Consider the following 13217-nt stretch of genomic DNA (forward strand, 5'->3'; position numbering starts at 1 on the left):
ATTTCTAACATTCAAGGCAGGCAGGCAACATTTCTGACATCTTTCGACAAATGTATAACATTGTATTTGTAGTATCAATAGATCGATTTTAAAATCAGTGATCGATACATTAAACGATTGATATTATAAAACACTAAAAATAGCACCACGGTGCCTAGTGCATCTTCACCCTGTTGACAACCTGTGCATGGCAACCAATGGTGCGTTGTAGCCTGACAGATTCACAACCTGTTTCAAATTATTCCACCTCTATATCAACAGTACATACACTCTACTTCACAATAACGCACGCTCCGCCATTCTCGCCGTGTAGGGATCTACTTTACGAGGCATCGCACAACCGGAAGTTCATCCGCATCCGCGCGTTCTGCATGCGATTAATCAATTAGTTCACGCAGTGTGCAACATGCACCAGAAATGTCTACAGGAGCCTCTTTATCCCTAACTAATCAATTGAACAAAGACTCACGATCGTAACATGTCGACCGGTGTTATACACGGATGATGAACTATTAACTGAACGCCTATTACAACAGCCGAACATCCAGCTTACAGCACACACACTGATGTCGGCGATAGGCTTGGTGTCTTCTTTACTTGGGATATTGATTTTGATACTCCCAGGTCAGTGATAAATGATCTACGTATGGCCTGCTTGCAGAAGTGGATGTATCGAGAAATGAATCAGAAGACTGCCAAATATAGACTTTGTTTATTTACAGTCCTTTCATTCCAGTATCAATACTTGCAATCTGGAAAGACATTTCTGTCAGAAGTACCTAAACTCCGCCGTCATGGTCGCATCATGAATATGTTCTAAGTATTTAAGAGGAATGTAAACAACTTGTACTTGCAAAAACAATAAAAATCCCTCGCTGTCAAGCGTACTAGAGTCAATGTTAGTAGATTTATATATTCAGCTATGGACACGTGGTCTTTCGTTCATCACGTGGGGGCGGTCAGGTAGCCTAGTGGCTAAAGCGTTCGCTCGTCACGCCGAAGAACCGGGTTCGATTCCCGACATGGGTACAATGTGTGAAGCCCACTTCTGGTGAATATTGCTAAAAGCGGCGTACAATCATACTCACTCACTCGTTCATCACGTTGATCGTACTTACAATTATACAACCATCTGAGTACAGCTTAAATCATCGGCCATGACTATTTGATGGTCCCTGCTGATATTACACAGCACATGCACGATCAGTCTGTGGTCGTCAGCAGGGGAGACATTGGTATCCAACAATGATGAATGTACACATGACAAGGACCATTAATCTCGAGAACCTTGCTTAACTTGTTCCACATGCACGGAGCTATGTATGTGCTTTTGTCTAACCGACAGTGGTCAGGTCTAGACCGTTGCTGAATCAAGATTATGTGTATTATCGTCTCATGTCCTGGGTTTGAATCTACTCGACGATGGCGAGTGTTATATTCGTCAGAATCTCTGGTTGCAGATTGTCCGTCGTCACCAGAACCCCGTTCCACAAAGCGATCTTAGCTCTACGACTGTCGTAAGCCTATGTCAAAGTATGGGAGCTCAGATCATCTTAGCGCTGAGATCGCTTTGTGGAACGGGGCCGTGGAAGGTAAGGTCCTTCACAGAAGATGACGTCATAGAGACATGTCACGTTACCTCTTTGTGCTCATTCTTTAATGTCAAAACATTCATGTACAAAAAGTACACACGTTCTTCAATAGACTCCCTGCTATAAGAGACCCCCGCTATAATAGACTCCCTGCTATAAGAGACCCCCTGCTATAATAGACCCCCTGATATAATTGACCCCCTGATATAGTAGACTCACTGCTATAATAGACCCCCTGCTATAATAGACTCCCTGCTATAATAGACTCCCTGCTATAATAGACCCCCTGATATAATAGACTCCCTGCTATAATAGACCCCCTGATATAATAGACCCCTGCTATAATAGACCCCCTGATATAATAGACTCCCTGCTATAATAGACCCCCTGATAAAATAGACCCCTGCTATAATAGACCCCCTGATATAATAGACTCCCTGCTATTATAGACCCCTGATATAATAGACTCCCTGCTACAATAGACTCCCTGATATAATAGACCCCTGCTATAATAGACACCCGATATAATACCGATGCATGTCAGAACACATTGTGCAGTGCATATTTTCTGATTTTGGAATAGAAAGTCTACACTTTCAGAGATCACGAATTGAACTGCAGTTAAACCCCATAATGTCGAACTCTGATGTGTCGAACTTCCGCTTGTCTCGAAGTAAACGCTGATCCTTCTTTTTTCATCATTTTCGGTTGTGTCGAATCTCGGATAACTCAAAGTATTAACATAGGTCCCTTCAACCTCGACATAATGGTGTTTGACTGAAATTTATAAAAAGCGGACGAGATGACAGCAACTTAGGGAATAGAACCCGGAGTTTTTGCAACAGTGCCAAACACCTCAACCGCCCGGCCACCCTGTTGCCAGTTGTAACTGCTGCGTCTTGATACAGCTCACCGCTCCCCCTTCACTTCGTCACATCACACGATCCAGCATTTATATAAACGATATCTATACCGACATCTCCCGTTCAGCTCAATCACAATCTATAAATACACATTCGTTGCTGAGCTCCTGTAATAAGCGTCCCTCATGTAAGCTCATTACCCTTTTACGGACTGGAAGGATGCCAAGTCGTTTCCATGAGGCAATCACACGACATTCCCACAAATCACTTCAGATGGCCCTCGTGTCAGTTGTGTAATGTAAATGGATGAAGCTATTGGCCAACTATCTAAATCAGTCCGCCTGTAGTCGGTAGTTGAACCTACGAATGGGCTTTTGGTCGGCCTCTTGTCTGCATCATATGTATGATAAGGCGCGAGGATATACTGATATAACATGTATTACAAGGAGCGAGTCTTTGCTGTGTAATTTGCATGATAACGAGCGAGTTTGTTCTGTGTAATGTGTATCTGTGCTGTGTTTGTTGTTTAACGTCGCACTAAGCAATATTCCAGGCTATATGACGGTCTGCAAATAATCGAGTCTCGGCCAGACAATCCAGTGATTGACATCATGAGCATCGGTTCTCTCAATTGGGATAGACTGACATGCATCAACCAAGTCAACGAGCCTGTATGGTAAGGAGCGAGTTTGTGCTTTGCAACTGTATGGTAAGGAGCCAGTGTGTGCTGTGTAACTGTATCGTAAGGAGCGAATTTGTTCTGTGTAATTGTATGGTAAGGAGCGAGTCTATGGTATGTGATATGTATGATAAGGAGCCAGTCTATAGTGTGTAATATGTATGATAAAAAGCAAGTCTATAGTGTGTAATATGTAGGATAAGGCGCGGGTCTATGTTGATGTCGTGTATGATAAGGAGACAGTCTATAATGTGTAATATGTATGATAAGGAGCCAGTCTATAGTGTGTAATACGTATGGTAAGGAGCGAGCCTATGGTGTGTAATATATATGATAAGGAGCGAGTTTATTGTATGTAATATGTATGGTAGAGTAACTACCTACTCATCAACTATTCTGGGAGTCGTCTGGTCGCGGTTCTATGTGTAATCACTGGTAGATGGACCATCAATGATTCACCACAGACTGAGTCCCAGAGTGTTGTTGGTTCAGCCAGAACGTGGCTGACATTTAGGTGCCAGTAACTAAATTATTCACTCAAAAGATATTAAAAAAAACCTGTCAGACGACCCCAACACATTTAGTACCAGCTAGATGTGCCCAATTCCTAGTGCCCATGATATGGCGGATGATGAGTATATCACTACTTTCAGCGCCATGGTCTGAGCTCCTGCTGATAAGATAATCTTTCTACCTCTTTATTAATACTGTGATTACTACCCAACTTCAAAACCCCACCATCAAGCCTAATTAAAGGCATCAGAAGGTTATCTGTTGGTAAAATGCCCCCCCCCCCCCCCCCCCCCCCCCCCCCCCCCACCCCTCTTCTCGTGCACCCCCATCAGCCACAAACCGGGAGATATGATCCATGAGATAACTTGTGTGCGAGATGGTTGATGGGACCCCGTGTGATAACACAGGAGTGTGCATGACGGGATACATGGTGACGTCATGCTGGGTTCTCCCGCTGGGCACTAATGGACCAGGTTACCGGCTCGTGGATCCGCCTGGTTATATGTCTGCGAGAAGTCAGACAGAACACCGAGGCCGTCCACGTTCTTCATTTCGCTTAGATACAAGATACTGGAAAGTTTATCTTTTTTTCGCAGAGGCATCCTTCATTTTCGATTCAGACGTTGCAGACCGGAAATAAACTCCTCCTATACGAACAGGGAGTATCTATGTTAACAGTCATACTCCCTGCCACAAGACTCGTATGAAGCAGCTTAAAGCATAAACTAGACTAACATTTCGTCTCTGAAATCTTATATTACACAATATCCTTCTTGACTCTAAAAATAAAATAAAATTCCCTATGCTGATTTGTGGAATAGAGCTAGCTTGAACTGGCTAGACTTGCTTTTGTATGAGTTTCTAGATTATTTTTTTTCATAAAATAGATATATTCCACAGTCATGGTGCAGGACTAAGAATAAACTAACGCTGTCTCTGAAAATATATAATTTTGATTGAAACATATAAGGTCCATTTAAATTGAAAAAAGGAGCTTCAGTAAGATGGGAGATTACTCAGCCTGTGGAAAATCTAGACTTGCTTCATTGAGACTATAGCATTACTGTAAGGGCAGGGCGGAGGGGAAAGTATTATGGTTCAGAGACTAGTTGAGCCAATACAGTGCAGCTTCCAGAGAAGAAACAGACAATTTTGCAATTTCAGTGATCATGAATTCATACTACACACACTGAGAAGATATTCAACACACAATGAAATTATGACCGCTGTCATGACCCCGCCTTGTACAGCGCGGACCAACACACACGTACATTTAGTCTCAGAAATAAAGTTATCTCATTTATATATATGTGTCCACAAAATAAGAAGTAAAATTCAAATGGACCCCAGAACAATCCATAATTCCCAGAGCTGAGGCCATCTAGACTTGCTCAGTCATTCTAGACTTGAACTGGACTCCTTTATTAATATAGTCTCTCGGGTCTGGACAGCGACTAGGGCCAACCCGGACACAATGGGCAGGTGGAAGCAAACCCCTGCCCTACACCTCACTCCTGCACTAAGTGTTTCCTAGACTAACATCTAGTCTCTGAAATGAACATATCGTACATAAAAAAACAGTTGTTCAGTTATCTAATAAAAAATATAATAAAAAGGAGCCCAGTGACTCTCTCCTGATACTGCAGTGATCTAGACTTGCCAAACATTATAGACTTACATGGGCTGTATTTGATTATATATGTATCAGGGTCTGTAAGACAGACTAAGTGTTTCCCTCAATGCCAGAATACCTCCCAGCTGACAGCAATTCACACTGTTTACAGAACCAGCATCAGCATCCCTGGCAGTGGGTATCTCACACTCTCTTATCTGATGGTCAGGGTTGAGAGTTACCCTCGCCTGGCTTATACAAGATGGCTGACCTACTTGGTCTTGGTTCCAGTTCGGACCAAATCAGAACAATCAAAAGTGTGGGATGTAGAATGTGGACTTCAGCCGTATTACATATAATTTGAGATGTCATCGTCGTTCATGAATAAGCATATTCAGAACATATTTTATATCATGATGTTATTTGCGATGTTCGGAGTACATTACTTTCTGTATACACCGTGCAAATCGGAAAATTAGTCCTGGGGGACAAAAGGACATCGGATTACACATGAATGGTTTAATGATGTCAGCTAATGATCAGAAACGTTCAGATGCATCAATTACCTACATAAAGACGATTATGAAGTATCTCCTATTGCTTGAAAAGAATAACATCAACATTTCACGCACAAGATTTGTATGTTTCGTTTCGGTAACTGCGTGGCTTGAAATTTCCAATAAACCAACATGTCGACATACATGCTATAAAATTAACCTTTCCCGTATACTTCCCCGCCTTCAGGGCGGGGAAGAATAAGTCGTTCGACAAGCTTTTCAGTGCCGATTGAATCATCTGGCTGCTGTGATTGGATGATTTGGATGATTTTGTGTAAGAATTTTGCTTTTTAATGTAGATCCATCCAGTAATTCAAACTGACCATATTTTTTCAACATGATGAGTGGCATTTAGTGCGGGTGGTGCGTTTAGCTTCCTCGGAAAAGGAGCTGGCTCAACTAGTATTTGTGTGTTTATTGCCGCTTTAAGGCCAGGCTGTGCACACATGTACAGGTAATAGCTGTTGAATGCTTAGTTAGTTAAAAAAAAATTAAAATATGACGTTAATAGTCTAAGAGAAAACATTTGGTTTTGTGTAACCTCAATCTCTGCCTATATAACCTGCATACTAGACTGATAACAATATAACATGTGCTTCTTCCTCCTGCGTTTACATCTGTCAGAACACAGCAGTGACAATATAGTCCACTAAACATGGTTGTCCTCCACTGATGATACGAATGTGTAACACGTGTTCGAGATAAAACGGCTGCCCTTCATTGATGATTAAAAGGTGTCATACATGTTGAATATCATATCAGGTTTTCCTGTATTGTCGGTGAGAATGTACTATATGTTGAATATCATATCAGGATTTCCTGTATTGCTGGTGAGAATGTATTACATGTTGAATATCAAATATTTTACCTGTATTGTCGGTGAGAATGTATTACATGTTGAATATCAAATGTTTTTCCTGTATTGTCGGTGAGAATGTATTACATGTTGAATATCAAATGGTTTTCCTGTATTGTCGGTGTTTCACAATTAGAGTAGATGAAGTAGGACCCATCCATTTACTTGACATTAGCTGTTAATCAACAGGTTAAATGAAAGTCATCCGTCACAATCACTGAGCCACCAGGACATAACGACCTCGTCTACAGGAGATAAATAAACTATTTGCTACACAACCCAGACGACAAAGACTGGACTTGATCGGGGTATAATCTCTCGAAGTACTAACTGCTTCACAACCTGAACCTCTACGGTGTGCTTAGTCGGACAATATAGAGGTATAGGCTGTGCACTACCGGCCTCCTAACGAGCGGTGCATGTGCACCCACCTCCCCCACGCACGCACGGACTTCTGGTCTTAATTGAACTGGCACGTGCCACAACATTCCACCAGCATCTGCAAGCTGTGACGTCAGCAAGATGGCGGAGAACCTGGACTGATGGATCGGTCAAGTAATCCCTGAAGCTTAAAGGTAGTCCTCTGCGGGTCAGAGTTCATTCAGCCCGAGGGAAGGGAGTGAGTCGGTGCATAATCTGTAAATCAAGACTGTTGCCGCGAATTCCTTCACCCTGACACCTCAGAGCTACTGGCAACCCCCTCCCCCACGTCCAAGCACTGCATTCATTCATACATATTGTGCCGTTACCAGGTGAAAGGGTCGCCCCTCCATTCATCTACCTGTGTGGCGTCTCTCACCGGTAAACAAGCCGACAAACTGACAATTAGACCAACATCTAGTCTCTGAAATGAACTTATTTAAAAGAAAAAAGCAGCTGTTAAATTATAGTTATAAAATATAATTAAAAGGAGCCCAGAGATACTACAGTAATGTAGCCTTGCCAAACACTATAGACTTGCATGGGCTGTATTGGATATATTTGTTTCGGGGTCTGTATGACAGACTATGGGACTCGACGGTCACCGTCCCTCAACCACACTATGTCTCCCTCTGCCCAGCACGTACTGTAATGCTTCAGCTCGAAATGAAGCAAGTCTAGATTAACTAAGGTTCAGGATGTCCATCTCACTGGGGCTCCTTTTCAGTTGTTTCTATCACAATTATATACTTTCCGAGACTAAACGTCAGTCTGAGGCCTCCAGTGTTCATGCTTCATCAGATGCCATGTGACGAGGTGTTTATCAGCTAATGTTTTGGCTGAACGCCCTGCCAGAAATACATGGCATACTTGCCACATGCGTACAATACATGACAGTGGTGGATGTCGTTGTCACGTGTGAGTCATATTCTAGACTATTTGATATTCGGGGTCGTGGGGTGCCTGTCGTTGATAAGAAAGAATAAATTGTCACCGAAAATTCTTGAAAAAACCCATTATGCTTCCGACTGATAAAGAGAGTGAAATTGCCTGCCGCTGCAACAGAATTACATGGTTGTAAGATGATTTTCTTTTTTTTTAAATCAGGGTCGTAATTTTACATAAATATCTGCTTTTGTAGCTGTAACTGAAAATATATCTAATCTCGATACAAAATTCCAGGCCAACACAGGAGGCTCTAAACAACATTCCTCCCAACAGCACGTGTCTAGGGAGTTGGTATGGGTGTGTCACTAACTTCACGTGTTTAGGGGGAGGTGAGGGTGTGTCACTAACAGCACGTGTCTAGGGGGAGGTGAGGGTGTGTCACTAACAGCACGTGTCTAGGGAGTTGGTATGGGTGTGTCACTAACATCACGTGTTTAGGGGGAGGTGAGGGTGTGTCACTAACAGCACGTGTCTAGGGGGAGGTAAGGGTGTCTCACTAACAACACGTGTCTAGGAGGAGGTGAGGGTGTCTCACTGACAACACGTGTCTAGGAAGAGGTGAGGGTGTGTCACTAACAGCACGTGTCTAGAGAGTTAGTGAGGGTATGTCACTAACAACACGTGTCTAGAGAGTTAGTGAGGGTGTGTCACTAACACCACGTGTCTAGGGGTTTGGTGAGGGTGTGTCACTAACAGCACGTGTCTAGGGGGAGGTGAGGGTGTGTCACTAACAACACGTGTCTAGGGGGTTTGTATGGGTGTGTCACTAACAACACGTGTCTAGGAGGAGGTGAGGGTGTGTCACTAACAGCACGTGTCTAGGGGGAGGTGAGGGTGTGTCACTAACAACACGTGTCTAGGGGGTTTGTATGGGTGTGTCACTAACAACACGTGTCTAGGAGGAGGTGAGGGTATGTCACTAACAACACGTGTCTAGAGAGTTAGTGAGGGTGTGTCACTAACACCACGTGTCTAAGGGTTTGGTGAGGGTGTTTCACTAACAGCACGTGTCTAGGGGGAGGTGAGGGTGTGTCACTAACAACACGTGTCTAGGGGGTTTGTATGGGTGTGTCACTAACAACACGTGTCTAGGAGGAGGTGAGGGTGTGTCACTAACAGCACGTGTCTAGGAGGAGGTGATGGTGTGTCACTAACAACACGTGTCTAGGAGGAGGTGAGGGTGTCTCACTGACAACACGTGTCTAGGAAGAGGTGAGGGTGTGTCACTAACAGCACGTGTCTAGAGAGTTAGTGAGGGTATGTCACTAACAACACGTGTCTAGAGAGTTAGTGAGGGTGTGTCACTAACAACACGTGTCTAGGGGGTTTGTATGGGTGTGTCACTAACAACACGTGTCTAGGAGGAGGTGAGGGTGTGTCACTAACAGCACGTGTCTAGGAGGAGGTGATGGTGTGTCACTATCAACACGTGTCTAGGGAGTTGGTATGGGTGTGTCACTAACTTCACGTATTTAGGGGGAGGTGATGGTGTGTCACTAACAGCACGTGTCTAGGGGTTTGTATGGGTGTGTCACTAACAACACGTGTCTAGAGAGTTGGTGAGGGTGTGTCACTAACAACACGTGTCGAGGAGTTTGTTGAGGGTGCGTCACTAACAGCACGTGTCTAGGGGGTTGGTGAGGGTATGTCACTAACAGCACGTGTCTAGGAGGTTGGTGAGGGTGTGTCACTAACAACACGTGTCTAGGGGGTTGGTGAGGGTATGTCACTAACAGCACGTGTCTAGGGGGTTGGTGAGGGTGTGTCACTAACACCACGTGTCTAGGAGGAGGTGAGGGTGCGTCACTAACAGCACGTGTCTAGGGAGTTGGTGAGGGTATGTCACTAACACCACGTGTCGAGGAGGTTGTTGAGGGCGCGTCACTAACAGCAAGCAGTTTACTACTGACTGTAGAGCGAGCAAAGCATGCCGACTATATCGACGTACATGATGCTTCCTCTAGATCTTGTTACGTGTAGATGAAGTGGTTTCTCTGATACATCTTGAGATCCTATGATTACCTGAACCTCATCTTAATAACCCCACCTTGATCAACAGGCGCTTTCTCTCTGTGGGGTATGGATATTGCTAATATTACACAGTGTACTCTCGACATTGGGTTAACTCTGCACCTAGTCTCTGTAATTGTCCCCAGGTCATATATTTAATAAAACAACCATACGCATCTCCTGCTCAGCTCCAGCAACCTATACTCAACCCCTTCCCAGTTCTAGTCTGAAATAAAGAGACTTGATAGTTCCTTAATACACGAGGGTTCCCTTATAGAATTGTCTCCGATTAAACTGAAACATAACCATGTCAGGGAGTGCATGTTAGCCTACCCTGCTCCGAAAGTCCCTCGATGATGGGGACGATGTTGGGGAAGTGTATATTATCAACTGGTCAAGGACGGCCTCTCGATGATGGAAACTTTGTTGGGGAAGTGTGTATTATCAACTCGTCAATCTCGGCCCCTCGATGATGGAGACTTTGTTGGGGATGTGTATATTATCAACTGGCCTAGGTCGGTCCCTCGATGATGGAGACTTTGTTGGGGATGTGTATATTATCAACTGGCCTAGGTCGGCCCCTCGATGATTGGGACGATGTTGGGGATGTGTATATTATCAACTGGTCAAGGTCGGCCCCTCGATGATGGAGACTTTGTTGGGGATGTGTATATTATCAACTGGCCAAGGTCAGCGGCAAGTCGCACAGTTGAGAACAGCCAGTATGATTGGGAAGAATCGATAATCCAGTACATTGGTCTAGACGTGACTATCTTGGGAGAGGAGTACGTTCACGTACTGTGTTAGGGGAACCATCTAGGCCTCGGTCTGTAGGGAGGGTCTGTAGGGAGGGTCTAAATGATTTCTGTAGGGAGGGTCTGTAGAGAGGGTCTATATGAGGTCTGTAGGAGGTCTGTAGCGAGGGTCTATATAAGGTATGTAGGTAGGGTATGTAGGAGGTCTGTAGGAGGTTTGTATGGAGGGTCTGTAGGAGGTCTGTAGACATGGTCTATATTACGTCTGTAGGAGGTCTGTAGGAGGTTTGTAGGGAGGGTCTGTAGGAGGGTTGTTGGAGATCTGCATAGGGAGGTATGTTGGATATCTGTATGGATGTAATGTAGGAGGTCTGTAGGAGGTCTGTAGGGAGGGTCTGTATGAGATATGTAGGGGAGCGTCTGTGGAGAGTCTCTATTATACAACAGCTGGTCTGCCCTGTGCCATACTTGTAACGATATGTACTGACTAACACTTATTATAGTTTATCCGGTATATAGCTTATTGTTTCAAGAGCGCAGTGGACCTTCTACCTTGAGACTGAAGAAACATAGACTTGCCAAATTAGTGTGGACTTGTTTGAGAATTTCCTAATATAACTGTTTCAGGGTGTGTAAGAGACTGTGTATTTCATATTGGGGAGAACGGGGAGCGGTCAGCTAAAATTATGTCAGGCTTATATGACACGTGTCATCAGATCCACTCTGCTTTACTGATAGCTCAACAGGATGTAAAAAATAAAAAAACATCATTTGAAAAATTCTTTTGAAAGTGTTTTTATCGAGGACTTGTTTGACATCAGTTTCCGGGTTAGTGGGAGCACTAACCTACGTGACGTCATCGCACGACTGAACCACATGGACTACGTTGGTAAAGACAACACAACCGACGACGTATGAGCGAAACTTTATGACCTATCAGATCGCACGTCATGAATAACGATGCACCAGTGCAGTGACCGGTCTGATGTTTGAGAGAAAGCACCAAGCTGAACCGACCGTGTTACGTGATTAATAACAACACTATGTGTTGATGTGAGTAACGGTATAAAGGTCACAAAGTTACAGAAACAAAAACGATATAAAAATTGTTGGTCTCTGCTAATTAACGTTTGTCGGACAAACACAAAGACATTGTTTAGATAACTGAAGCTCTTCAGTCCCTCAGTATAACCCCTCCATCCATCCCTCCGTCCACCATCCCCTCTCTCCCTCCCAACCTACACGAGGACATGCACGGCACATGCCTCTCCGTACTACCGGCACCATGGACGATCTTCAGCACTATACGGCTACAGAATCTACCTGGATCAGTCTTAGCTGAGAGAATAACAACGTCCTACTTACGATAGTTGTGTAGTAATCCCTGTACGTATCCAAGTATCCGACTCCGAGAGGAAAGTGCCGTTTCTCCTCCTTTGTTTGTTTGTCAGATGACTGATTCACGGCGCTGTTATATATCGAACGGAGGCTGGTCATAGAAAGCTTCTAGAATGCGGCTTGTTGCCGGGAGATCCCACACCGAGGATGCTGGATGAGGCGAGATAGTATTACAGATGCTTTAGACGTCTGCCTCAGTCAGTCGCAGAGGCTGTGAGCAGACGAGAACTGGGAGCAGCAGACGATAAAATCAAACGGTAAATCTAAATTCCCGAGCAGGTTCTCGGACTGGTCAGACCAGCCTGGTGTGATTAACTGACGTCTCTCCAACGTAAATGGAGCAGACGACAGATACTGAGATATATGATAGTGGCAGACGACAAAAAGATGACGGCCACCTCACTCACGTCTCACGTGCAAAGATGACTCAATGCCCACTCGTATGACGGAGTTTCCTCGTTAACAAGTGATTCTGCTGCTGTTGCGCATTGCTGGGCAATGATCGATACTGCCGAGGTTTTATCATTGCAATATTTCCATCTGTTAATGGAGCGCCGTCTGGCGGGTCATTGACATCTGTGGCCGGGTGCTGGTGAGGCCGATATTGGTGCGTGGTTGGCTTCATCAGGTGATGTATGCAGGCTCATGGTGGGGCCAAGGGGGATTGACATTCAGAGGAGCCCGTCGTGGATGGAATATATCCCCAGACGTGTCATGCGTGGACCAAGGGGAACTCACATTCAGCGGATCCCGTCGTGGATGGCATTTACCCATATAGGTCATGGTTTGGAACAACTTGCTGACCTGAATTTACCCCGATCCCTAGCCTGGCTGGACTAGTGTTAGATCGTACCCTTATAGGTTGGAAGATGTCTGTGCGACATTAGGTTTTATCTCACTTATTTTTGTTCGTGTGTTTGTTGTTCAACGCTGCGCTCAGTATTTCAGCTGTACGACGGCGGTCTGTAAATAATCGAGTCTGGACCAGACAATCCAGTGATTGACATCATGAGC

At 44.5% G+C, this 13217-nt stretch overlaps 1 protein-coding gene across 1 annotated transcript in view; it reads right to left on the reverse strand.

The window, feature by feature from the left end:
• LOC139466815 (uncharacterized) overlaps nt 1–12620 on the reverse strand; it is a 34155-nt gene extending 21535 nt beyond the window's left edge. The window contains exon 1 of the mRNA XM_071248512.1: nt 12171–12620. The gene's annotated coding sequence lies outside the window, so the exon portion shown is untranslated. The remainder of the gene's footprint in view (nt 1–12170) is intronic.
• Nucleotides 12621–13217: the final 597 nt, after the last annotated feature.

Source organism: Haliotis cracherodii, unplaced genomic scaffold (genome assembly GCF_022045235.1).
Source record: "Haliotis cracherodii isolate W230 unplaced genomic scaffold, xgHalCrac1.p SCAF_19, whole genome shotgun sequence".
Taxonomy (NCBI): domain Eukaryota; kingdom Metazoa; phylum Mollusca; class Gastropoda; order Lepetellida; family Haliotidae; genus Haliotis; species Haliotis cracherodii.